The sequence below is a fragment of the Aulonocara stuartgranti genome, assembly GCF_965226115.1.
Source record: "Aulonocara stuartgranti genome assembly, chromosome: 5".
NCBI lineage: Eukaryota > Metazoa > Chordata > Actinopteri > Cichliformes > Cichlidae > Aulonocara > Aulonocara stuartgranti.
Window position 1 is genome coordinate 38,338,605 of NC_138943.1, and position 25,773 is coordinate 38,364,377.

Genomic DNA, 25,773 nt, shown 5'->3' on the forward strand with positions numbered 1-25,773 from the left:
AATAAGTGACGAGTAGTCTACATCCCGCTGCCAGGTCTCAGTCAGGAATAAAAAATCGAGTTTTTTAGATAATATAAAATCATTCAACAAGAATGATTTATTAGAGAGAGATCGAGTGTTAAAATGCGCCATATTCAGTGAGCTAGAAGCCTCGTCATTATTTGCAGAGGCTCGAGTTAAGGGACGTAAATACACAGGGTTTGAGCCGTCACGCTCGTAGAATCCACTCACCAAGGGAGGAAAAAGCCAGCCCGCAGAAGAGTCTGGATAAACCCTCCTGAGGTGGCACGGTCTCAAAGAGCCGGGCCCAGCGTATCCAAACAGGGCCGTGGAAAACAAGTCGCCCTCCATGGAGCTTTTCTGGACACAGGAGACAACGCACGCTCGACGTCGCTTACCAGCCAAACCACGCCGCCAGTACATCCTGAGCTTTACCTGAATACCTCCTCTTCTCCTTCTCCCTCTCCTTCTCCGTGGTCTAGAGGGACCACTGAAATCGCCTGACGAGGATCCAGCTAATGGAGGAGGGTGGACAATGCCAGAGGACGACAAGACATTGTGTGGCATCATAGAGGATCGGATGGATAGCAAAGCCAGGCGATCATACACCAGGGCCGCAAATACATCATTAAAACTGAGTGAGAACAGTAGAGCAGAAAAAAACAACACAACAGTAGTAGAGCGCGACAAACTACAACCGGCAAAGGCAGAGCCAAACACAGGCGCCATCATACCGGAAGTAATAATGGATTGGATTTATATAGCGCTTTTCTAGGCACCCAAAGCGCTTTACAATACCACTATTCAATCACACACTGGTGGAGGCAGCTACAGTTGTAGCCACAGCTGGGGCAGACTGACAGAAGCGAGGCTGCCATATCGCGCCATCGGCCCCTCTGGCCAACACCAGTAGGCAAGTAGGGTAAAGTGTCTTGCCCAAGGACACAACGACCAGGACAGAGAGCCCAGGGATCGAACCGGCGACCTTCCAGTTACAGATGCAATTCCCAACCCCCTGAGCCACGGTCGCCCTGTGTGTAATCGAAGTATGTGTAACATCATCACCGATGCCAGGTTCTCTCTCCATCCCTCATTCGCAAATGCAGCAGCTTGCTTCCGGCACCGAAATGCCAGTTTCGCGGCCATATTTCCTGCCTTTGCAAGCAAAGGTGAACCTTAAGTAGCACTTTTTTGTATGCCACACAAAAATGATCACAGATCAATCTTGCCACCCCTCTGAAAATTTCCTGGCTCCTCTGCTGCTAAATTCTCTGCATTTTCTGGTTGAGAAGGGCCTAATATTAGATGACCTGTTTGTGACCTATCCATCGACAATGGATATTGTGTCAGGGGTACTTGAAGAAACTAATTGAAAAGGTTTTGGAAAATTTGCCGACAGGTTTAAAACTGTTCGTATGGGTTGCAAAGATGCTAGACTGCAGGACGTCCAATCTCTGTGGAGACAGGCCTTTATCTACCTGAATAACCCTTCTGGAACTTTGGAGGTGTCATTTTATGTATCAGAATACATTTTACAGAGTTTATATGAGTTCTGGTAACATAAAGTGCTTTGAGTGTGGTGATGTTCAGCATATACGCTCATCATGCCCACACAGTGAGAAGGCAGCGGAGAGTAGCTCCGACATGCAGCAGCTGACAGGTAACGCTGTCAGTGACAACCTACCTGTAGGCTCGGGACCTACAGGCTGTGGCAGCCAATACTGAAAACGGTAACTTTGAATGTAATGTAAATGACATTGATAAGCAGGATCTAGAAAACCATGGGAATGAAAACAACAGGAAGAAGGAAGTGATGCTGCTGAAGGTGAGGCAACAGGCCCAGCTCCAGTGACACAAAGCGAAAATAAGTGCGAACAGGAACAGGTATGTATAAGTACGTAAGTATGACGACAAACTGTCTCAGTTTTCAGATACTTTGTCACAGGAAGATGAACAGTATTACTCAGTAAAAGAGATCAGTGAATTTCTGATACCTTTGGTAGACTCAGTGTTGAAATAATGTACTTGTTTCCTGATGTAGACCAGTTTATAAATTCAGTATTAATAATCAGTGCGGGGGGGGGCGGGGATTCTGACCCGCGTGTATTTGCATATATTATAATGCTGACGAATGACTGGAGAAAACGCTGACCACGCGGCTGCGGTCACGGACAAACTTGCATTCGGGAATGGCAGATGCTGAGAGGTCCAGCGTTTACATTACCGACTGTTTCAAAGTGACAGCCTGAGGTGTTCTTCAGTAAATTGGACTACCGGACAGGAGGACCTGAGGCCTGAGTCAACCAGCACCACCTCTGGCCAAGTGCCACAGCCTACAGCCAGATCAACCTGTGACACACATCTGCAGCACGTTTGATTTCGTTTCATGCACATTTGTACCTTTCAATTGTGTCTGTTTGTGCGTCATGCAAATAAACCTTTGAAATTAATGAAATGATATCATATATTCCTTATTGGCCTACATTTGTACAAAATTCCAAATTATATACACAAAGTCATAGAAATCACCACTCCAATTGGTCATCATGATTTTGATATTCTCTTTTCCCATAACAATGAAATACGCCTTGGACAAATATGACACGTCAATATTTCATTAGTGTTGTCACATCACATCCTGTAAGCATCGTCTGTCTGTGTCTTTTCCCTGGAAATTAATATTTCCAGCCAATATAGGCAATCCATCAACATGGCTGGGGAGTTGGTAGTTATATACAGTCTGTATAAGTGTGGTTAATCTAATGAACATTTGTAAGGAGACGGCAGTTACTGTGAATTCACAGCAGTTACACAGTGATTAGTAATAAACAGCCAGTGAGAGTGAGTGGATTTAAGAAAGTCGGTGACTCAGGTGTGTCGCTTGGTTTGTCATCTGTTTGTGAGACTGTAGGAGACGTAGAAATCTTTTGTTTTAAATCTTAGTTAGGAAGATTCCTGTTTGAAAACAAGCACGTTTTGTGAGAAATGCAAGAAGTACATCTGCAGAAAGCACACCGTTACATTCTGTCCATCATGTGGACAAAATTGAAAATGTTGAGCATTGAAAAACTGAGAACGTTGGGCAAGTTCAAAATACGTGTTTGTAAGAATGAAAAACCAAATTGTTCCTAAAATAGTTATGGAAAGTCTAACTGTTGTATGTCTGTGTTCTACATGTTTATCTGATGGGAAATAAAGTTGCTATTGTTTTATTGCAGTTTATTGCAGTTTCTTGATAATTCTGAGTGGATTTACACAGTACGGGTCAAATGACCCGCAACAACATCAATGTCATGTTTTTGTTCTTCAACATAATACAAGGGTTCATTTCCAAAACTTGCTTATGATCTTCAATTTGTAGCAGATCCACTATCACACAGCAGCTGGAGCAGTCTCCAATGGAGGTCAGTCCACTGCTGCCACCTGTGGCCAAGTACCACAGCCTACTGACACATCTGCACCTGCTGCTATGATCACAGTGAGTAGAGGCTGAGTGGCTGCACTTACCCCTGGTACATCCAAATCTACCCACAAACATGTTGAAAGATGCAATGGCAGCAATGTGGATTGTCAACACTAAAAACAATCAGTAAGCAAAGACAACAGGGATCACTTTTTTCTGTTTATTTAGCACCCACAACATTTGTAGTCGCCTTCTGCACAGGGAAAGTCCACACACACTGTGTGGTACCACTTTCCACAGAAGGTGCATTCAATCTGCAAGATTGAATGAGATTGTCAGAGTCATTGTCTGACTGTTTATTACTAATCACCTGCTGTACATTCACAGTAACTGCCATCTCCTTACAAATGTTTATTAGATTGACCACACTTATGCAGACTGTATATCACAACCAACTCTAACATGTTTGTTTGCAGAGTAAAGACACAGACAGACTACGCTAACGACATGTGATGTTACAAAACTAGTGAAATATTAGTGTCATTTCATTCTTTCCAAAGGTTTATTTGCATGATGCACAAACAGACACAATTGAAAGGTACAAATGTGCATGACACGAATTCAAACGTGGTGCAGATGTGTGTCACAGGTTGATCTGGCTGTAGGCTGTGGCACTTGGCCAGAGGTGGCGTTGGTTGACTCGAGTCCATGTTAGTGCACAAAGTAAACTGCTCGCTTTAGTTGTGAAGCAAAAACGCTGAAACCGGAGAAATAAACCGTGCGAGGGAAACTATAATGACGACTAGAGTCTCCCGATCGTTTACTCTTGCTGTCCTGTGAACAACATCGGCATGGTGTTACTTGTTTGCTGTTTTCGCGATCGCGTCGCGCATGAAGATATCACCAGGTAAACTCGCCACATTTTTAAACATTTTGTTGTTCGACAGCATCACGACTGACGGAGTGTGTTTGAGACAACCTCACAAGTGTCACAGGTGACACATTTGGCGTTTTTTTGCTGGTTTGTCGGTAGCAGCTCCTGGAACGCAAGACTACCACACATCTGTTCGACCAACACCAGTTGATCTAAACGCCAGTAGATCTGGAACACCGGGTCCTCAGGAGGATGAGCCCATGAATTTGGACACGACCATTAAGTTAAATGTGTTTGTAAGCTCATCCGTAATTTAGGTCCCAGCTAAGATGAGCACTCGGCTGTCGGGGAAACTTGTTTTGTAAAGGTCGTTTAGCTAACCTGAATGAATTTACCCTGACTAAAGAAATCAAGAGAAACGCACCGGGCTGCTCAGTGACTAACCACGGTACTTTTATTATGAGTATTATACTGTAAGAGCAACAGGCTGGACTCTGCTTCTGCTCCTGTGCAGAGCTGATTATTAAATATGTGCAAACAGCAGCATGTTTTCTGTCGCTTTCCACATGTGGAAGGACATTACCGCCAACTTTTAAAAAGCTGGCACTTCAGTAACCCCTCATTAGTCAATAGCTACGGATTAAATAGCAAAGCCCGATACTTATGTACTGAAACCAACTACTTCCGCTTGGCAGCTTAAGTTAAAATGTTAATTTTTTCCTCTGATTATTTTTTTTAGCATTTTTTTTTTTACTGAGTTTGTTACAAATATTCAGGTTAAAAAACTGTCCGAATTATTTTTGAGTTATGTTCACAAAGTCACATGTGCAGTACTCTGTACAGCTTGCATCCTTTAGGACAAATAATTTGAAACATTAATATTTCTTGTTCAATACTGAGCTGATAACACCTCTGTATGTTGTGACCAGGATGCAGCAGCAGACTGAACCTCGACTGAAACCTGCTCCATCATCTCATCTTTGCAGATGTCCATTTATAAAGCATCAACAACTCAAAGGTAAACATGATATTAGAAAATGTGTTAGTATATAAGACAGGGGTGGGCAATTCCAGGCCCCAAGAGCCGGTGTCCCTGCCGGTTTTAGATGTGTCCTTGAACCAACACAGCTGATTTAAATGGCTAAATTAGCTCCTCAACATGTCCTGAAGTTCTCCAGAGACCTGGTAATGAACTAATCATGTGATTCAGGTGTGTTGACCCAAGGTGAGATCTAAAACCTGCAAGACACCAGCCCTCGAGGCCTGGAATTGCCCACCCCTGATATAAGGCCTTTAAAACAAATAAAAAAAAATAAACAGCTGTCGGCAGAACTGTAGGACTGAACAACTTCAGATCCCGAGTGTGTGAGAACGGAGAAGGATCAGCTCTATTTCAGATTTGAGATAAACTTTATATTTCAGTTTGTGATGATTCTGTTCTGTTTGTGATTACAGGAGCCGTCCTCAGATTCAGACCTCAGCACCACCCAGTGACAGCAGACAGATTATCCTATATCTTCAATCTTTGTAGTAACTCCAAAATTAACTGAAGAAAACAGTACAAAGGTTAAAGTACCACATGTGCTGTCAGTGAAAGCTGCAGCTGTTTTATTGATAAAGTTAAAGACAAAAAGTCAAAAGGATTAATCACCCCTGTAACTGTGTCACTACACATCAGCATTAACAGGACCTCAGTTTGGTGTTTCAGAAAACTGCTGATCTCAGACCTGCACAACTTCTGTTTTAAACACTGAATGTACTCAGCTACATGAAGAGCACATGTTTTCTCTGACACAATTAAATAAAACCTGATTAAAGTCAAAGGCTGTTACTTGTGTTTGAACTAAAAACTTGTGATCTGGAATTTCACTGTTTTTTGACAATAGTGTTATTTATCATAAAGTAGTTCAGAGTCATTCATACCAGAGTAACCAGTGAGCACAACATATTTTTAACTTTCTACAGGACTTAAAGCTATTCTATTATGTAAAAGTCCAGACCCTCTGAGGATTATCTGAGTACTTCTAACATTACACAAAGCAAAGCAAAGGTCTCCATCAGTGTTCATGAAATTCTGGGTTTATCCTTCTTGTGAGGGAGCTGCTGGTGAAGATCACGAGCCCTGCTTGATCCTGGCGATGAGTTTCAGTCTTCCTGGTGTTTCTGAAATGATGCCTCTCACTGTGGGTCAACAGAACATCTGGCACAGGACAGCTGTAATGAAAGAAATTGAAGTTTTGAAAAAAAAATCTTGGAAATGCCTTATATGTGAGAAGCAGATTTTGTATTTACTTTTCTTTTGCCAATCAAGATAACTAAAAGTATAATTTTCACCATTCAATTACTAACCTTGTCATCTCCTGCACTGACTTTTGGGCTCTGGGCTCGTCCTTCCCAGCGCTCATGAGACTGCTTTGCTGCACTGTGGTATGAGGTGCTAACCTGTTGACAGTGTTGGGAAGGTTAATTTTAAAATGTATTCCACCAAAGATTAAAGAAGTAACATATTCTGAATACTTTACAACTACATGAATGTACTATTGCTGTGTGATTTATTACTATTACTGAAGGCTACTCGCCACACCAACACCAACTAGATGTTAAAATCTTAATATAAATGAGTAACAGTAGGTGGACATTAGGTAAGGCTGCACTTTTTGCAGCGATCTCGTGTAGAAAACTATTCAGCGCGTATATAAAACAGGTCCGCGGCTTGTAGCTAATACTCAGCTAATACGTCGAGTATTAGCTAATACTGTGGCTAATAGGTCAAAGTTTTTCCTCTATACAGACTTTGGCTAATACGTCAAAGTCTGGCTAATACGTTGAGTTCGTGTCGGCTCGTAGCTGAAAACTAGCTTTACTTTGTTGTGTGGGTCAAGTTTGCTAGCAGAGACAGAGAGAGGCGTTGAAAGGCTGCTCCAACGGGACTTATTGTTTCAGAGGAAAACACGAACAGTGTACAGTCGGTCGAGTCTTAACAGCTTACTTACAGCTGGGCTCGTCAGGCACTCATTTTGGCTTTAGTGGTTATTATTATATTTACATGCTTCCAGCTCCCGTTTCTGCTCCGTGACAGCTGTACTTTTCCTTTCTCTCCCTCCCTCGCTCACAGACACATAACGGGTATGGCAGTCCATTCTCCCTGCAGCACGGACTACACTGCCCATGAGGCTACATTGTTTAGGGCGATGCCTGTAACACTCTGCCTTCATATTAAATCATTTTTGTATAATAATTTTTAGAGGCTCTTATTGCGTGTTTTGTTTGGGTTTCCACCGGCGTGGAATTACCAAAAATAGAGAGACCATAGCCTAACATATGAAACAGGAAAATACCGCCATGTAATCCATTTATTTCAACAAACTAACTGTATTCTCAATATCACCTATTGAACGGTAATTGTAACGGATACATTTACTCATATTTTGTATTTTAAATACGTAACGCCGGTGCATGTATTACATTACTGCCCAACACTGCCTGTTGAGATCCTGAGATCCGCTCCTAGAACACCGGCCTCCAACTCCTGAAGAGACACGGGTGTCCTTAAATTTAGCAAATATTAGCTTCAGGCTAGCTTGCTATGACGAATAGGCTAATACCAGCATTTTACCACAACTTCACCAGATGTAGCTAAAAAAACTAAACTAATGTCCAGTCCAGTGGGACAGCAAGAAAAGATGACAAAAAATTATTACTTACTTGCGGTTTGGAGGTTCAAGCTGAAATTGAAGCAGCCATTGAAAGACAGGAAGAGAGAAAGATGGCAGCTTGGTCAGCACTAGTGACCTCTATAATATATGCAAATACATGTGGGCGGAATCCCCGCCCCCCCAGCGCGCCCCCGGACGCCAAAACAGTGCCAATTCAAGATGTGAGTGAAGTTGGCCCCCCCACCTTCTTCAAATCCAACAAAAGTGGTATCAAACGTTTGTGCTACGTTTCTGCTGGTTTGTGCTGCAAAAATTTTCGTTTGTGCTGCTATTGAGGAGATGATGGAGCGGGTCAATGCTGGGCTCAGATCTACCCCCCGTCCCAATCCCTTTTTGTCCCCCATAAACCCCCCACCAGAGCGGCCAAAGGTTCGCCATCGAGCCCCACCCTCAACAGAGCAATCGAAGTCACATTGCCCAGCCTCGCCCCCCTTAGTTCCTCTTCATGCCCTGTCTCCGCAGTCTGATATGCGATATGTGAAGGGTCCGGGCTGTGAGGATTATGGCAGTGATGACTTTTCCCAGGAGAAGCTGGGACCCTGTTTACTAGAAGGTTTTAAAATTTCTGTACTTTTAGGTGACAGGAGACATGTGGCCTGGTCAAAACACAGAGAGCTGCACTCTAAAAGATCTTTAAACATAGTAAACATACCTTGTGTGCCACAGACTGCTCCCAAACACGAGGGGACAAGTAATGCCTCTAAAACACTTAAGTTGGCTTTATTAAACATTAGATCTCTAGCTGGGAAAACATTTTTAATTAATGATTTAATCACTGAGCACAGCCTTGATTTTATGTTTTTAACTGAAACTTGGTTGGACCAAAGTAACAGTGGAGCTGTTCTCATCGAGACGACCCCTCCTAACTACAGTTTTATCAGTGAGGTCAGGGCGAGCAGGAGAGGAGGAGGGGTTGCTGTCTTATTTAATGAATCATTTCAATGTAAGCAGCTATCTCCTGGAAGTTTTCAGTCTTTTGAATATGTGGCTTTACAGCTGAAGGCCCCATCCAAAGTTGTGTTTCTTAATGTTTACAGGCCTCCCAAATACTGCACAGACTTTTTTAATGACCTCAGTGAACTGCTGTCTGTGATCTGTGTTGATTTTGACTGTGTAATTATTGCTGGGGATTTTAACATTCATGTGGACAACCCTCAGGACAAAGGGACTAAAGACCTGAGTAACACTCTGGGCAACTTTGGGCTGACTCAGCATGTAACAGAGGCCACACATAATAGAGGACACACTCTTGACCTACTGATCTCCAAAGGCCTGAGCATTTCAAAGGTTACTGTGTCTGATGTGGGCCTGTCTGATCATTACTGTGTTTTCTTTGAAAGTAAAATCTCAGCCCACACAAATATATCAACAACAGTGATCACAAAACGGTGTATAACTGAACACAGTAGTGCAATTTTTAACCAGGTCTTCCCATTAACACCTGACCTGCCCAGAGGGTCAGTCAATGAGCTCGTCAATAGCTTCAATGCTAACATGTTAAATGTAATGGACACTATTGCTCCCATTAAGGTGAAGGTTATCTCTGGAAGGAAAAAGTCTCCATGGAGAAACTCCACACTGGTGAAAAATGAAAAAAGAGAGTGTAGGAAAGCTGAGCGCAGATGGAGAAAAACAAACCTCCAGGTTCATTATGACATTTATAAAGAGAAACTTCACAATTATAATTTACAACTGAGGAATGCAAGGAGGTCCTACTTCTCTGACATCATCACTAAAAACAGCCATAATGCTCAGGTCTTATTTTCTACAGTTGACAGGCTAACAAACCCTCCTGTGTCAGTGGCAGCTGAACTTCATTCGACCATGGCCTGCAATGACTTTGCCAAATTCTTCACAGACAAAATCCAAAAAATTAGACAAGCAATTGGTACATCAACAGCAGATCCAGGATATGTACTGTGTCCACCAAAAAACTGTTTAAACACCATGAAACAGTTTCAACCTATTAACAGCAAAGACCTGGAGGACATCTTAGGTCAACTGAACTCCTCCTCCTGCTGTTTAGATGTCCTGCCAACAAGTTTTTTCAAAAAGGTCTCAAAGACTTTAGAGTCAGACCTGTTACAGATCGTCAACTTTTCCTTAATGTCAGGTGTGTTTCCAGAACCACTAAAAACTGCTGTAATCAAACCTATTCTGAAAAAGGACAATCTTGACAAGACACAAATGAACAACTACAGGCCGATCTCAAATCTCCCGTTTTTAAGTAAGATCATTGAAAAAGCAGTTTCCCAACAGCTCAGTTACTTCTTAAAACAGAATAATTGCTACGATGCCTTCCAGTCAGGTTTTAGACAGAACCACAGCACTGAAACCGCTCTGACCAAAGTGTTTAATGACATATGTCTGAATACAGACAGTGGAAAAATGTCAGTCCTAGTTTTACTGGATCTCAGTGCAGCATTTGATACAGTTGACCACAACATATTACTCAAACGACTGGAGAACTGGACAGGTCTTTCAGGAACTGTACTAAACTGGTTCAAAACATACGTAGAAAACAGGAAATACTTTGTATCAATAGGTAACTTCACATCTGAGCAGACAAGTATCACATGTGGAGTTCCCCAAGGTTCCATCTTGGGACCCCTTCTGTTTAACATCTACATGCTCCCACTGGCACAGATTATAAACAACAACAAAATAAACTATCACAGCTATGCAGATGACACACAAATATATATCACAATGTCACCAGGAGACCGAGGCCCTGTACAGGCTCTTGGTAAATGCATTGAGGAAATCAATGACTGGTTGTGCCACAATTTTCTCCAGCTAAACAAAAACAAAACTGAGGTAATAGTCTTTGGCGCCAAAGAAAAACGATTACAGGTCACCAGAGAACTTCAATCTATACATCTAAAAACCACAAACCAGGCGAGAAATTTGGGTGTAGTGATGGATGCAGACCTAAACTTAGAAAAACACATTAAGACAATAACAAAGTCAGCTTACTATCACCTCAAGAATATATCAAGGATAAAAGATCTGATGTCTCAACAGGACCTGGAAAAACTAGTCCATGCATTCATCTTTAGTAGGCTTGATTACTGTAACAGCATCTTTACAGGTCTACCTAAAAAATCAGTCAGACAACTACAGCTCATTCAGAACTCTGCTGCTTGAGTCCTCACTAAGACCAAAAAAGTGGACCACATCAGTCCAGCTCTGAGGTCCTTACACTGGCTGCCTGTCCGTCAGAGGATAGACTTTAAAGTTCTGATGCTGGCCTATAAAGCTCTGAATGGTTTAGGACCAAAATACATCAATGACCTCCTGACCCAGTATGAACCATCCAGATCCCTCAGGTCATCTGGATCCGGTCTTTTATCAGTTCCCAGAGTCAGAACCAGACACGGAGAAGCTGCATTCAGCTTTTATGCTCCTTATATCTGGAACAAACTCCCAGAAAGCCTCAGATCAGCTGAAACACTCAGTTTATTTAAATCCAGGTTGAAGACTCACCTGTTCTCAGCTGCATTTGAATAAAGCACCAAATCCACACTTTAAGCTTAAATTTCAAAACTTACATTTAACTACTGATTTTATCTACTGTTCTGATTTTATCTGTTTTGATTTTATATACTGTTGTTTGTTTGTTTGTTAATTAGTTAGTTAGTTTATTTGCTTGTTTTATTCAATTTTAAATCATGCTTTTTATTTGTTCTTGTTTCTAATGTCTCTGTAAAGCACTTTGAATCACCTTGTTGTTGAATTGTGCTATACAAATAAACTTGCCTTGCCTTGCCTATTATTTTAAAGATATTACTAAAAATTTCTAGAGGTCATCAGAGGTCAACCAGCCCCCCCACATTACCCAAATCGAACAAAAGTGGTATCAAACGTTTGTGCTACGTTTGTGCTGGTTTGTGCTGCAAAAATGCTTGTTTGTGCTGCTAACATTTTAAAATTTTTAATAAAATAACGTCTTGATGCGTGCTTATTCATCCAGGTAAGTAAATCCCAAAAGGTTGATTCTGTTCATCTGGACATATTCAGTTGGAGAAACGTTTCGTCACTCATCCAAGTGACTTCTTCAGTCTCAGCTGACTGCAGGTTTCCCCAACCTTATAAACAGTACATTTGCATAGTGAAGGAAACTAGCGCCACTGACTGAACAATGTGCTGGGGGGTTAGTTCCATGATTGTTAGTATGCAAATTCTTATGACCATTGATCAATGACAACTAATCAAAGCCTACTGATCAATGGCCATGAGTACCATTCACAGAAAGTGGGGAATGGCTACAATCACAGCATTGTAGGATGTCGAAAGATGTACCCTTGGGCCCCCCTTCTCGATTCAGAGATGGTCGGCATCCTGACAGCCCAATGGACGAAGCTGTCTCTCAGTCTGCTGGTTCTGGCCCGGAGGCTCTTCAGTATCCTTCCTGATGGCAGCAAACTGAAGACGCTGTTGAAGGGATGAGTGGAGTCACCTGTAATGGAGAGGACCTTCCAGATGAGGCAGGTGCAGTAGATCTCCTGGGGAGGGAGGCAAGAGAGGTCCCCACAATGCTCTCGGCTACTCTCACTACCCGTTGTCATTTTTTCCTGCAGAACCCAATGCAGGAGTCATACCACACAGTGAGGCAGCTGGTGAGGATACTCTCAACTGTGCCTCTGTAAAAGGTGCTCATAATGGGGGTTGAATCTCTTGTGCTTCTCAGTTTGCAGAGGAAGTAGAGTCGGTGTTGGTCTTCTCCACATTCAGGGACAAGTTGTTGTTGCTGTAGGGGAGACCGGGGATAGTTGTAACATTTTTGACATTTCTGTCTGTAGCTTGGAGCTCTTTTAAGGTAGTGGATTCAAAATTTAATGCAAAGTATTTACATGTCTCTGCTATTAAATAGTGCAGCTATTTTCTCTGCAGCACAATTACCCATTGCATGGTATGCTCTCAAACACAAAGAGTGAAATGTTACAATTAACCCCATAGTCTGGGTTAGTTGTAACATACCCCGGGGTGAGATGTAACACAATGAAATAAGGGTACTGACAAAATCTTAAGATGTAATCTATTTTATTCAACACCTGAATGCACTTATAAACATTTATGTAGCTATTTGTGTGTTTGTGAGTGTGTGTAGGAGTGTGTGACAGAGTGCAGAAATATAGATTTTGAACATACTGTAACAAAAACTTTTCACCAACTGAATTTTTCAATACTTTTGGTTGGCCTTCATTGAGTCTTCATTGGCTCGGTGGGGATTATAACCGACAACTCTTGCCACATTTGAACATAATAATTAACCTGAAAAAATGTAGCTGTGCACCAGCTTCATCAAATGAACTGTATGTGTTTCTGTCAAGTTTTTAATCACCATCAGAATCACAGTGGTGACAGATGTATGGCTGTCCTGGAGTGCAGGCCTCATGCGCCCACAGTGCACAGGTCAGGCACTTAACCCAAGCTTCTTCTGGCTTTGAGTTATTGAAGTTTTCCATGCACACAATACAGAAATTCTCATCAGCATCTGAGGAATCTGTGTTGTCCTGTTCAGTGTTTTTCATTTTCTGATTTTTCTTTCGTGATGTGGAAAGCTTGGATTGTTTTAGGTTTGTGGGAGTGGATTTGCCTTTTTTCTGGCACAGCCTCTTCTTTGGAAAACTTATTTTCCTGCTTCTCTGTTCTGCCTCAAGGGCCATCTTAACTGGTGTATCAGTGAGTATTGCTGTTTGTTTCCTTTTTCTTCCCGTTGAAGGGGTTTTTCTAGGTCCAGCTTTTGGTAAGGGTCGCACATCTTCTGGGTTAAAGCCCAAGGAGGTCTGTGGGTTTTCATCACAGCCTGATGAGGGAGCAGCTTGGAGGTCAGTTGGGAGACTGGAGATGTGAGCATCTGGAGGAGTGGTCATGTCGTCAGCTGTAGGACTGGTGAGATGAGCAGCAATAGGAGCGGACTGTTGGTCAGCTGGAGAAATGTCCATATGGACTGCTGGAGAAGGATGATCTGTGACCTGTGATGGAGCAAAGTCACTGTCTTCAAATATGTTTGGATTGTATGGCCAAATTCCACAGCACTGGAATCCAGCCTGTATATTCTTTGGTGTAGCTGCTGCTGGAAGTGCCGTCCTGATAAGACCTGGTATTTCATATATTGTCATGGTCTTTCCTGGATTCATTCTCATCCAGGAATCACTTGCACTGTTCACCATCTTTTTCAGTGGGCCATAAACACTCCTGTCAAGTGGTTGGAGTTTGTGACTGCAGTGAGGGGGAAATGTGAGCATCACAATTCCATTGCTCTTGCAGAAGTCAATGGCTGCAATTGACAGGTGTGAACTGTGGTTATCCATGAGAAGAATCACTTTTCTTTCATTGCTGACCTTGGTGTGGTTTGCAAAGTGCTTTAAAAAGATGAGGAACTCTGTTTCTTGCATCCATCCTGACTTATTTCCACTGCCAATACTTCCTACTGGCCCATCTCTGACAAAGTGGTCTGCATAACGTATGCGTGGGAACACAAACATTGGAGGAATTGTGTTGCCAATGGCATTAACTGCACATGCAAGGGTGACCAGTGAACCTCTCTCTGCCGATGTCATTGCACCAACTTGTTTAGTGCCACGTTTTGCAATCACTCTGTCCGGGGTTTGCACAGTTGTTATGCCAGTCTCATCAATATTCCATATGTCATTTGCTGTTAAGGTGTGTCTTTTTAGCACTTCATCAAATTTTTGGAAAAACATTGCTACATTGTGTTGATTAAAACTGGTGGCCCGTGCCAGACTTGTAGCCTCAGCACTTCTAATGGACAAAGTTGGGTTTCGTTTCATGTAGGCTGAGAACCAGTCTGGTCCAGCCCTTGAGAATTTGTCCCATGACTTTGGATATTTGCATCCATGTTTCGCTGCAAGCTGATATGCCAGTTCTTTTACCTGTAATTCTAATCACGAAATATGTTAGTATTTCTGATATACTATATTTTAAATTGCTACCATTACAAATTTCTAACTTTCCCTTGTCTTATCCTTTATTGCTTCCTATCTGCTTACCTCACGTGGACATAGTCCATAAAATGCATCTGCAGCTCTCATCAGGTATTCTGTTAATTCCTTCTCTTGTTTATCAGTTAAGACCTTCTTTCCACTATGGTATCCTACAGGTGGGAGTTCCATTGATCCCTGCTCTTCCAGCTTCTTCCTCTCTTTACAAAATCGGTGCAAAGTGACATGGCAAATGCCATACAATTTTGCCACAGATCTGGTGGACTTTCCCTGATTTCTAACATCATTTGATGCTCTCTCCAAAATACTGAGTGGCACCCCTCGGTCAGTCTGTCTTTTCCATGATCTAGGCATACTGTAATTCAAAGAAAACAAAAAAATATGAGTTAAAGTAATAGTGGGGTAAGTTGTAACATTTGCGTGGTTGTTACAACTAACCCAGGCTGTTGCTGTTACAACTGACCCAGACTCCTATAGCCACGATCTAGTTCGCATTACAGCTAACACCTAAAACATTAGCACTAAAGACATGCACAGAATATATCCCCATAGACATACAAATAACATAATTTAAGTTTGATGAGTTTAACTGCAAAGCAGTTAGTGCTATTAGAAAATGAAATAAAGTCAAAAAACTTACTTTTTGGCATACAAATTAGTTTTTTTCTTCTAAAATTGTCTGTGTTTGTCGAAGGGTGCTGATTTTTCACCAGTGATGGAAGAACTGAATTGCGCATGTACCGAGTGAATCACATGATTTGAAACTTAGCCCTGATTGGAGAAATTAAAAGTGTTACAACTGACCCACGTTACAACTATCCCCGGTCTCCCCTACCACTCTGGCAGATGGTTAACTTCACCCCTGTAGTAGATCTCGTCGTGTGTCAGCAGAGTGAAGAGAAGGGGGCTCAACACACATCCTTGGGGAGCCCCCGTATTCCGTGTTCTTGGGCTGGAGGTGTTGCTGTCGACCCGTACTGTCTGGTGTCTTCCTGTCAAGAAATCTAGCAGCCCGTTATACAGCAAGGTGCTGATCCCCAGCAGATCCAGTTTGTGAATGAGTTGCTGGGGAATGATGGTGTTGAATGCTGAACTGAAGTCTATGAACAGCACTCTGACATATGAGTCTCTAGTGTTCAGATGTGTGAGGGCTGAGTGAGGGGCAGTTGAAATTCCATCATCGGTTGAGCGTTTTGACCGGTATGCGAACTGAAATGGATCCAGGTTGGGGGAAAGCGATAATTTGATTTGATGCATGACTAACCGTTCAAAGCACTTAACTTAATAATGATGGAGGTGAGTTTGACAGGACGGTAGTCCTTAAAGCAGGAGATAGATGACTTCTTGGGTACAGTAATGATGGTGGAGGCTTTGAGGCATGTGGGAACGATGGCCTGACCCTAGTGATGTGTTAAAGATGTCTGTGAAGACATTTGTGAGTTCCACAGCATAGTCCGTCAGTGCTTGTCCAAGGATGTTATCAGGATCTGGAGCTTTGCGTGTACTGATTTTGGCAAGGGATGTCATAGTTAGTGTATATTAGCTTTGTAAATATACATCTGTGTTTTCCCTTCCACACACTGTCTGGGGATTGTGTCACCACGGTCTGTAGAGTGGGCTTGTAGTCTGTGATGGTTTGTATTCCTTGCCACTGCCTCAAAGTATTTCTGCTGTCGCTGAAGCTTTGCTATAGCTGATGCCACGTGACAGGTTTGCCCTTGCTGTTCTTAGACTCACCTAATTCCCGGCTCTGAAGGCTTGTATTTCTGATTGGCTCGGACAGTGATAGTCCTGGTCTCTGTGACATCATCGATGCATTTTGGGATGTAGGCAGTGACAGTTTCTGTATATTCCTGAAAGTCTGTGGTGTTGTCGTGTGTGGCACCCTGTGGTGGAAAAGCAGTGCCTCTGAGGACCCTTCTGGCCACACCTGTACCTGCTTACGAACTGGTTTGGTGACTTTGAGCAGGGGCCTGGGGGAACCCACGGCACACCTAGATTTCTGCCTGTACTGACCCTTAGGTGGAATTAAGACACAGTTCCAAAAGCAAACACAACTGATCAGTGCTGAGAGTGGTCCTGTTGCTGAGGTTGGGATGATCCTGTAATCTCTTATGAACGACCTCCAACGCTTCTATGACTGGGATGCAAGTGAAGACAGATGTAACATCTCTCTCACTGTACATGTACTGTTTATAAAATTAGGGAAACATAACCTGCACAAACAAAATAATTTGCAGGACAAATGGTTGACATCAATTTTGTTCGATTTGAAGAAGGTAGGGGGGGCAACTTCACTCACATGTGTTTATAAGGTTGGGAAACCTGCAGTCAGCTGAGACTGAAGAAGTCACTTGGATGAGTGACGAAACGTTTCTCCAACTGAAAATGTCCAGATGAACAGAATCAACCTTTTGGGATTTACTTACCTGGATGATTAAGCACGCATCAAGACGTTATTTTATTAAAAATTTTAAAATGTTAGCAGCACAAACAAACATTTTTGCAGCACAAACCAGCACAAACGTAGCACAAACGTTTGACATCAATTTTGTTGGATTTGGGTAATGTGGGGGGGGCTGGTTGACCTCTGATGACCTCTAGAAAATTTTATTAATATCTTTAAAATGATAGCAGCACAAACGGAAATTTTTGCAGCACAAACCAGCACAAACGTTTGATACCACTTTTGTTGGATTTGAAGAACTTCACTCACATCAAGTCAAGTCAAGTTTATTTATAAAGCACATTTAAAAACAACCAAGGCTGACCAAAGTGCTGTACAATAAAATACAAATATAAAATACAATAAAACACAAGTACAGGTTGAAACTGAAAAATGGATTGAAACCAAAAAAAAAAAGGATTTAAACTGAAAAAAAGAATTGTAAGCGAAAACAAAAAAATTACAGTTTCAATTAATTGTTTTTCACTATCATTTTTTTTCGGTTTCAATACAAGATTTTTCAGTATATTTATTTCAGTTTCAATTTTTTTTTCAGTTTCGTTTCAAGGTGGCATCGTTCTGATTCCATAGTTTAAGTGTCTAGCTCGTTTACTTTTAATCACCGTTCACCTTTTGTGTATATTTTCATGCTGCCTGTCCAGAACAGGAGTGGATGCAAATCTCATATATAAAATATATAAAATTGAAAACCCAGGCATACTACAAGATCATCAGTTACCTTTGAACTTTGAAGTCATCTCTGTGCTTTTTACACTTGCTTTCTCCCTTTGTAATTGGACAGAGTAGTATCAAGTTAAAGTTCCTTTTAAAAAATGTTAATTCTAAACCTCAATATTGACTAAATTCACAACTTTGTTGTTGTTGTTTTTTAGACTTAGTTAGAAGTCTCATATAAACCATGTGAAATCGTAAAGTGAAAACAAAAATGTCAACAACTGTTGCTATTCTCTACAAATTAAAGGATGTCCTGAACAAGAAATCATTATACACACTTTATGGTTCTCTGTTGCTTCCATATATGACTTATTGTCTAGAGATATGGGGTAATGCATAAAACCAATACCCGTCCTATGTTAAAGTTACAAAAAAAAAAAAAAAAAAAACAACTTTAAGAATTATAAATCAATAGAACTATAAAGAACTAACTAACATTTGATGTTTATTAATTTGAGTACCCTGAAATTTTATGTTTTAGTTGAATATAAAATGGCACAGATAATGTACAAAAAACAAAATAAAACTAGAAAAATTTGCATTTCCTGCGAAAATGCTGTGTGGATGCCTTAACATTGAAGATGTCGGCTGAAAAAAGCTGAAAAAGCAAAAAACATTGCCCTGAGCAGGATTCGAACCTGGCCCTTCTGGTCTAAAGGCGACAACTCAACTCACTGCACCAAACTCATTTGCCCAAAGAATAGGTGGAGAGACTGACAATTCTGGTGAAATTAGCAGAAGCTGCTTAGAATTGTGCTGATAAGAGGTGAAATGGCTAAACATTTGGCAGAAAAGAGGTGAATCAGAAGAATTTCTGCTGAAAAGAGGTAAAGAAGCAAAAAGATGAGCTGGAAAGAGGTGTAGAAGCAGAAGTGCTTGCATGTGTAATGACACACTGGAGAGTGTTAAGAAAGCAGAGCGCATGCAAGCAGGGAACATGTGTAGCAACTGTCACAGGTAGGATTCGAACCTCTGCCACCGGGTTTCACGGCAGCTGCCCTACCCTCTGAGCCAAATGAGCTCTGGTCACAAGCAAAAATATGATGACAGGGAAAATGTGCACTGTGGAGCAGAAGCTCAAATTAGCAGAAAAGAGGTGAAGAGGAAGAACTTTGTTGTGAAATGAGGTAAAGAAACTGAAATTTGTGCTTAAAACAAGTGAAAAAGCTGAACTCTGAAATCCTGCTAAAACAGCAGGAGAGGCTGATATTTTTCAGCTACTCATTGAGCCAAACTGGTTCTCACGTAACTTAAAAAAAGGTGGAAAAGCTTAAATTTCTAATGAAAACAGCAGAAGAGGCTGATATTTTTCAGCTACTCATTGAGCCAAACTGGTTCTCACGTAACTTAAAAAAAGGTGGAAAAGCTTAAAATTCTAATGAAAACAGCAGAAGAGGCTGAGATTTGTGCTGATAAGAGGTGAAAATACTGAACCAATCAGAGGTACTGCTTCTGTCTGCTTCATCAGGCTGTGTACTTGTATGTATTTCTGCCACAGACTGTTAACAAGAATCTGAGGTCCATATTAGAAAAGCTGCTAAAATCATAAAAGTTTGCAGAATTATAATAAATTATCAATATGAATTACCGGTCTGTGATAGTGTATAAATTTGTAGTTAAAAAAAACATGTGGGCCAAGGTGGAATCGAACCCACGACCTTAGGTCTGAAGAGCCGTGTCATTACCAATCGTGCCACCTGGAAAGGGGGCGGGGCGCCTTAAAAAACAGGGTGATCAGCAGTCAGAATTTGATTGCGGTGAGCGGTGAAAAACGCCGTTTTTTGGAGTTACAAAACGTCGTGTAACTCAAAAACTAGGTGGGATAGAAGCATAATTCTTGCACTGAATCAGCGGACTTTGGTGTACTTTGACTGTGATTTACATAGCTCTTTGTATCTCCGTCGCGGAGATATGACGAGAGAAGAAACGGCTTCATTTTCGGAATTTGAAAAATGAGAGAGGAGGACAGATTTCCACCCCTCAAACAAGTCTAACTCATCTCAGAACGGTAATAGGTGAGAAAATAATTTTTGAATTGTGAGCGTCAGGAGTGTCTGAAGATATACGGGGACAAGCCTCATGTCTTAACTTTGCTTCGTTAAGGAGATATGACGATTTGAAAATGCCTTCAGTTTCAGTATTTCAGCTCTGAGTTTCACAACCTCCCCATAGACTTTGAATGGGGAGTTTTTAGACCATGTGTCACTTCGAGGCAAATTGTGAAAAAACCGTAACTCTCACAATAATTATAGTGACACTGTCTTAAAGCCAGCAAAAATACCTACGTTTTGATGTATAATTTGTGGAAGTTGAGTTGAGAAAAAAGCAGTCTGCAGAAAAAAGCTGAAAAAGTTGAAAAAAAAAATGTTGCCCTGATGAGGATTTGAACCTGGCCCTCCTGGTCTAAGGGCAGCTATTTAGCTCACTGAGCCAATGTCATTCTCACAACAAAGAGGTGGAGAGATTGACAATTGGGCTGAAATGAGCAGAAGAGGCGGAGAATTGTGCTGATAAGAGGTGAAAAGGCTTAAAATGTTTCAGAAGAGGTGAGTAAGCAGAATTTGGGCAGAAAAGAGGTGAAAACTCTGAATATTTTGCTGAAAAGAGTTCAATCAGCAGAATTTCTTCTGAAAAGAGTTCAATCAGCAGAATTTTGCTGAGAAGAGGTTTTTTCTGAAAACGGCAGAAAAAACTGAAAATTTTGTTGAAAAGAGTTTAATCAGCAGAATTTCTTCTGAAAAGAGTTCAATCAGCAGAATTTTGCTAAAAAGAGTTTTTTTTCTGAAAATAGCAGAAAAAAGTGAAAAACTTCTGAGAAGAGTTCAATCAGCAGAATTTGTGGTGAAAAGAGTTCAATGAGTAGAATTCTGCTGAAAAGCTGGTATTTGTGCTGAAAAGTGGTGAAAAAACTGAAAATTGTGCTGAAAATGGGGTGAAAAAGCTTAAATTTGTGTTAAAAAGACTTAAGAAAGTGTAACTGTTGACTGAAAGAAATGTTGCCATAAGCGGGATTTGAACCCGGGCCTCCCAGTCTGAGAACGGACGCTCATCTCACTGAGCTAAAACACAGGTCAAGCCGGCAAGGAAAATCAGTGAGGCCACTGATAATATGCAAAAAAGGGCAAAAAATATTGAAAAGAAAAATCAATATCTCAAAAAGTATAGAAGTTATGAGCACCAAAAGTCATAGCTGGAAAGAGCAGAAAGAGCAGAATTTTTTAAGATTTGAACTGAGAAAATCGGCTGAAAACTGAGGGAGTAGTTAAAAACGCCGAAAAACGTACGGAAGCAACTTGAAGATGAAGAAAAGATAAAGAATAAAGAGAAACAGGACGCCCTTGAGGGCATCCACACAACTAGAAAAATCTGCATTTCCTGCGAAAATGCAGTGTGGATGCTTAAAGCTGAAGCTGTATGCAAAAAGTAGCTGAAAAAGCTGAAAAGTTGCGGAAATTGTAAAAACTTTGCAGAAGCAAAGGAACATTGCTAAAATGTAATAATTTAGCAGAACTGCAATATCTTAGAGGAAACATAATACTTGGCAGAAATACAATAGCATAGCAGAATTTAGCAGAAATGTTGTAACTTGCCAGAAACATAACTTCTCAAAAATACAAGAATTTAGGAGAAATAGTATAAGATAACAGAAAGAATATATTTAGCCAAAAATACTTAAACATTACAGAAACACTATGATTTAGAAAAATAGTACAACATAGCAGAAATACTGTGATTTACCAGAGACACTGATGAACTATGAATATTGTAATTTTAAATTAAGACTTTGTTTTAGCACAAATATTATAATTTGGCAGAAATACAATTATATAGCAGAAATGCTATATTTAGAAATAAATATATAATATAGTAGAAATACTATGATTTAGCAGAAATACTACAATATAGCATAATAACAATGATTTAGAACAAATACTATGATTGAGCAGAATAGCAATAACTGAAGTAGAAATATTGGAAAAGTAAAATGACAAGATAAAAAAAAAAACAGAACATGGTTAAGTTCCCTCAAAACTAATTGTTGTTCACCTGTGAAAAAAAAGAAATAAATAAAAATAAATTTAAAAACAAGAAGGAACAGCCAACAATTACACATCAAATCAAATATGTATACACAAATGCACAGAGAGAGAGACACACAGAGGGTCTATGCCAGTCAACCAGTCTGAATATATTATGTTTTTCCAAAAATGAGATGCTGCCCTAAAGTGGGTCTCTCTCTCTCTCTCTCTCTCTCTCTCTCTCTCTCTCTGTTACACACACACACACAGAGTGAGAGAATTAAGTTTCTGGCTCAGTCAAGCAGCCTGGGAGCTGCTGAATTTGAATCCACCAATCAGAGAGCCTGTGCACTCTTTCCCGCCAAAACAGGTGCTTCTGTTTACACACACAGCACAGAGAGACACAGGATTTTTGCAGTCTATTTCTCATAGTGACGACTCCCCTCAAACAAATGACCATAATTTCCTAACCGTAGGGGCTAGAAGGGTCATTCTTACACCGTTTTGTTCAGAAGAGATGGGGGAATCTTCAAGTGTTGACAATTTATCATTAAAATATGAATTATTAGAGATATATGACATGGATGACTTGTTGACTTAGAAGCCACGAATTCCCCAATATGCAAATTTGAATACCTGGAGCGCACATACATGATTGGCTGGCTGGGAAGCTGTGCAGGCCCTGATTTGTGGATTTGAATTCCTCAGCCCTCAGATATGATTGGCTGGCTTAGAAGCCATGAAGGCCCCAATATGCAAATTTGAATGCCTCAGGACACATATATGATTGGCTGGGAAACCGTGCAGGCCCTGATTTGAAAATTTGAACGTCTCAGTCCTCACAGAGGATTGGCTGCCTGGCAGAAATATATAGAAATAGTATGATTAAGCATAAATACTACATTTAGCAGAAATACTATATTAAGCACAAATCTACGGTGGCCCTGAAGTGCAAATCACACCAACAAATTGCTAAACACAACAACAAAATTGAGAGGCCCTGAAGTGCAAATCACACCAAGCTGTCCATTTTGCTTTTCCGATTTTTCTGTTTAACTTATTACTATTGTGCTAAATCATACTATTTCTGCTTTTAATAGGATTTGTGCTTAATATAGTATTTCTGCTTTTTATAGGATTTGTGCTTAATATACTAGTTCAGCTTTTTATAGGATTTGTACGGTGGCCCTGAAGTGCAAATCACACCAACAAATTGCTAAACACAACAACAAAATCGAGAAACAAAAAAACAAATGGAGTATCACAAAAACAAAACTGAGAATCACAAAAACAAAATTGAGAAGCACAAAAACAAAATTGAGAAGCACAAAAACAAAACTGAGAATCACAAAAACAAATCAAGAAGCACAAAAACAAAAGAAGAATCACAAAAACAAATCAAGAAGCACAAAAACAAAAGAAGAATCACAAAAACAAATCAAGAAGCACAAAAACAAAAGAAGAATCACAAAAACAAATTGAGAAGCACAATTACATTAAGAAAACCGGAAAGGGTAGGTACCAGTCGGCAACAGGAGACATCACTGATTGGACGTCCGCGCTGTTCATCTTTGGAACCGGAAGTTACTCTGCCTGTGGCGCATTTTTTTCAAACATGAACATTAGCGGTGACCCAAACATAGCTGTCGCTATTCGAGAATATTTTGATTCAGGACATACATACGAGGTGATACTGGATATGCTCAAGTGTAATCATGACATTGCAATTAGTATGCGTACACTGAAAACACATTTAAAAGAATCTGGACTGTACAGACGAGGCAACTATTCTCCACTTCCTGAGGTGAGGCGTGCCATTTTGGCCGAGCTTCGAGGACCAGGACAATTGTTTGGATATCGGACCATGTGGCAAGTTCTCAAACAAAAACACAAGCTGCGTGTCAAGCGTGATGTAGTTATGAGGCTGTTGAGACAACTAAATCCTCAAGGAATCGCTTTGAGAACTCGAAGGAGGTTCACAAGACGCACGTATCACTCCATGGGGCCCAATTACATATGGCATGTAGATGGCTATGATAAACTGAAACCCTTTGGCTTGGCCCTGTCAGGATGTATAGATGGCTTTTCAAGAAGACTGATGTGGCTTGTGTGTGGAGCAACAAACAACAACCCGGCTGTTATAGCTCACAATTATATAAACTGTGTAAAGAGTCTTGGTGTGATACCAATGAGATTACGAACAGACTTCGGGACTGAGAATGGGACTATGGCAGCAATACAGTGTACCCTCCGTCACGCGCACACGGACTATTATGCTGGATCGTCAAGCCACAGTTACGGATCATCTACTGGGAATCAGCGCATCGAGTCATGGTGGTCTTATTTCAGAAGAGGAAGGTGGGTACATTTGTGTCTGGTAGGTGTAAGCTACAGTGAAAGCTGATCAGATCGTTTTTTTTTTTACATGCATTTAAGAAAATAGAGTAGCGTCCTGCTGGACGTGTTGAAAAGTTGGATGAGATAGACGTTAACAGCCGTCACTTTATTGCAGGAACTCAAAATGGTCACTGTCAGCTGTTGTGCCGAAATGAGCATGCTTGCCTAGATTTAACGACGCCAATACAAAATGAAAAATTCAGACCAAACTCTCCACTCCTCACAATCAACACACAGAACAGAGTGAAAAGAATACAGCATTTTTAACAAGAACATTACTGCAGGGTCGCTACAATATTTATGGAAAACTAATATGCATTACTTTGTTTGACATCCATTTGTGGCATGTTTTAAATGGGACCAAAATGTAACAAACCCTATAAAATGACCAAGAACAAAGCTAAATTGATTCTTAAATATTAATTATATACCCAGGTCTCAGTTTTGGATGGACTTGTTTGGAGACCTAAGAGACTCTGGAAACTTAAATGGAAGCCACGAACACCAATGCTTGCTGAGATTCTGCTTCAGAGGGGTTCTACAGAAAGACCTGGATGAATGCAAAGACCTCTGGAACAAACACAGGATCCGGCCAAGCAGACTTGCATCATGTCCAGGGGGGATTCCAAACGAACTCTATCTCTTGCCTCACAGGTATTTGAGTTCTTAACAAAATGAATTAACCTTTTGCATCAAACTAAATGCAAGGTGTTGTTATTGCTTAAGTTGGTTAATATATATTCATAATTTTACACATAAGTATGATACAGCAGTTTATAACATGTCACTGCATGCGTTGATTTATATAGTTCCATATTGTCAGCAAAAAATCCTTCACTGTTCTATTTTCATTTTGCAGATATGGTTCAAGAGACTGTGGATTTGCTGTTGAGGAGAGGGAACTGGATGTGTTTCCCGAGGAGGGGCTACCGGTTGGATTGTGTGGTGATCCAAACATTGAGGAATATTTACAACAGGCTGTACAACAAAACACACTGCAGCAGCCACAAGACTGGGAATCGGCCACAGAACTGTATTTGGCCCTGAAGGACATAGCTGGGTTTTAGATACCAACTGAACTTCAGTTTGTAATGACATTTGTCAGAGTTACTCTGACGAAGACACACACTGTGTTGAAACGTTAGTTTCTTTCCTTTTTTTGCACCTAATAAAACCTTTGGACTTGAGTGCTCCAGCCCTTCTGTTTTTCCTTCA

The 25,773-nt window shown here is 40.9% G+C and overlaps 2 long non-coding RNA genes across 2 annotated transcripts; one reads left to right on the forward strand and one right to left on the reverse strand.

The window, feature by feature from the left end:
• Positions 1 to 5,868: 5,868 nt before the first annotated feature.
• On the reverse strand, positions 5,869 to 8,060 carry LOC309707541. Its single transcript, XR_014277012.1, has 3 exons — positions 7,983 to 8,060; positions 6,627 to 6,719; positions 5,869 to 6,491 (listed from the first exon to the last, which is right to left on the reverse strand). It is a non-coding gene; the product is annotated as an uncharacterized lncRNA (long non-coding RNA).
• A 16,347-nt stretch (positions 8,061 to 24,407) lies between these two features.
• LOC309706572 lies at positions 24,408 to 25,746 on the forward strand. Its single transcript, XR_014276762.1, has 3 exons — positions 24,408 to 24,519; positions 24,994 to 25,212; positions 25,418 to 25,746. It is a non-coding gene; the product is annotated as an uncharacterized lncRNA (long non-coding RNA).
• Positions 25,747 to 25,773: the final 27 nt, after the last annotated feature.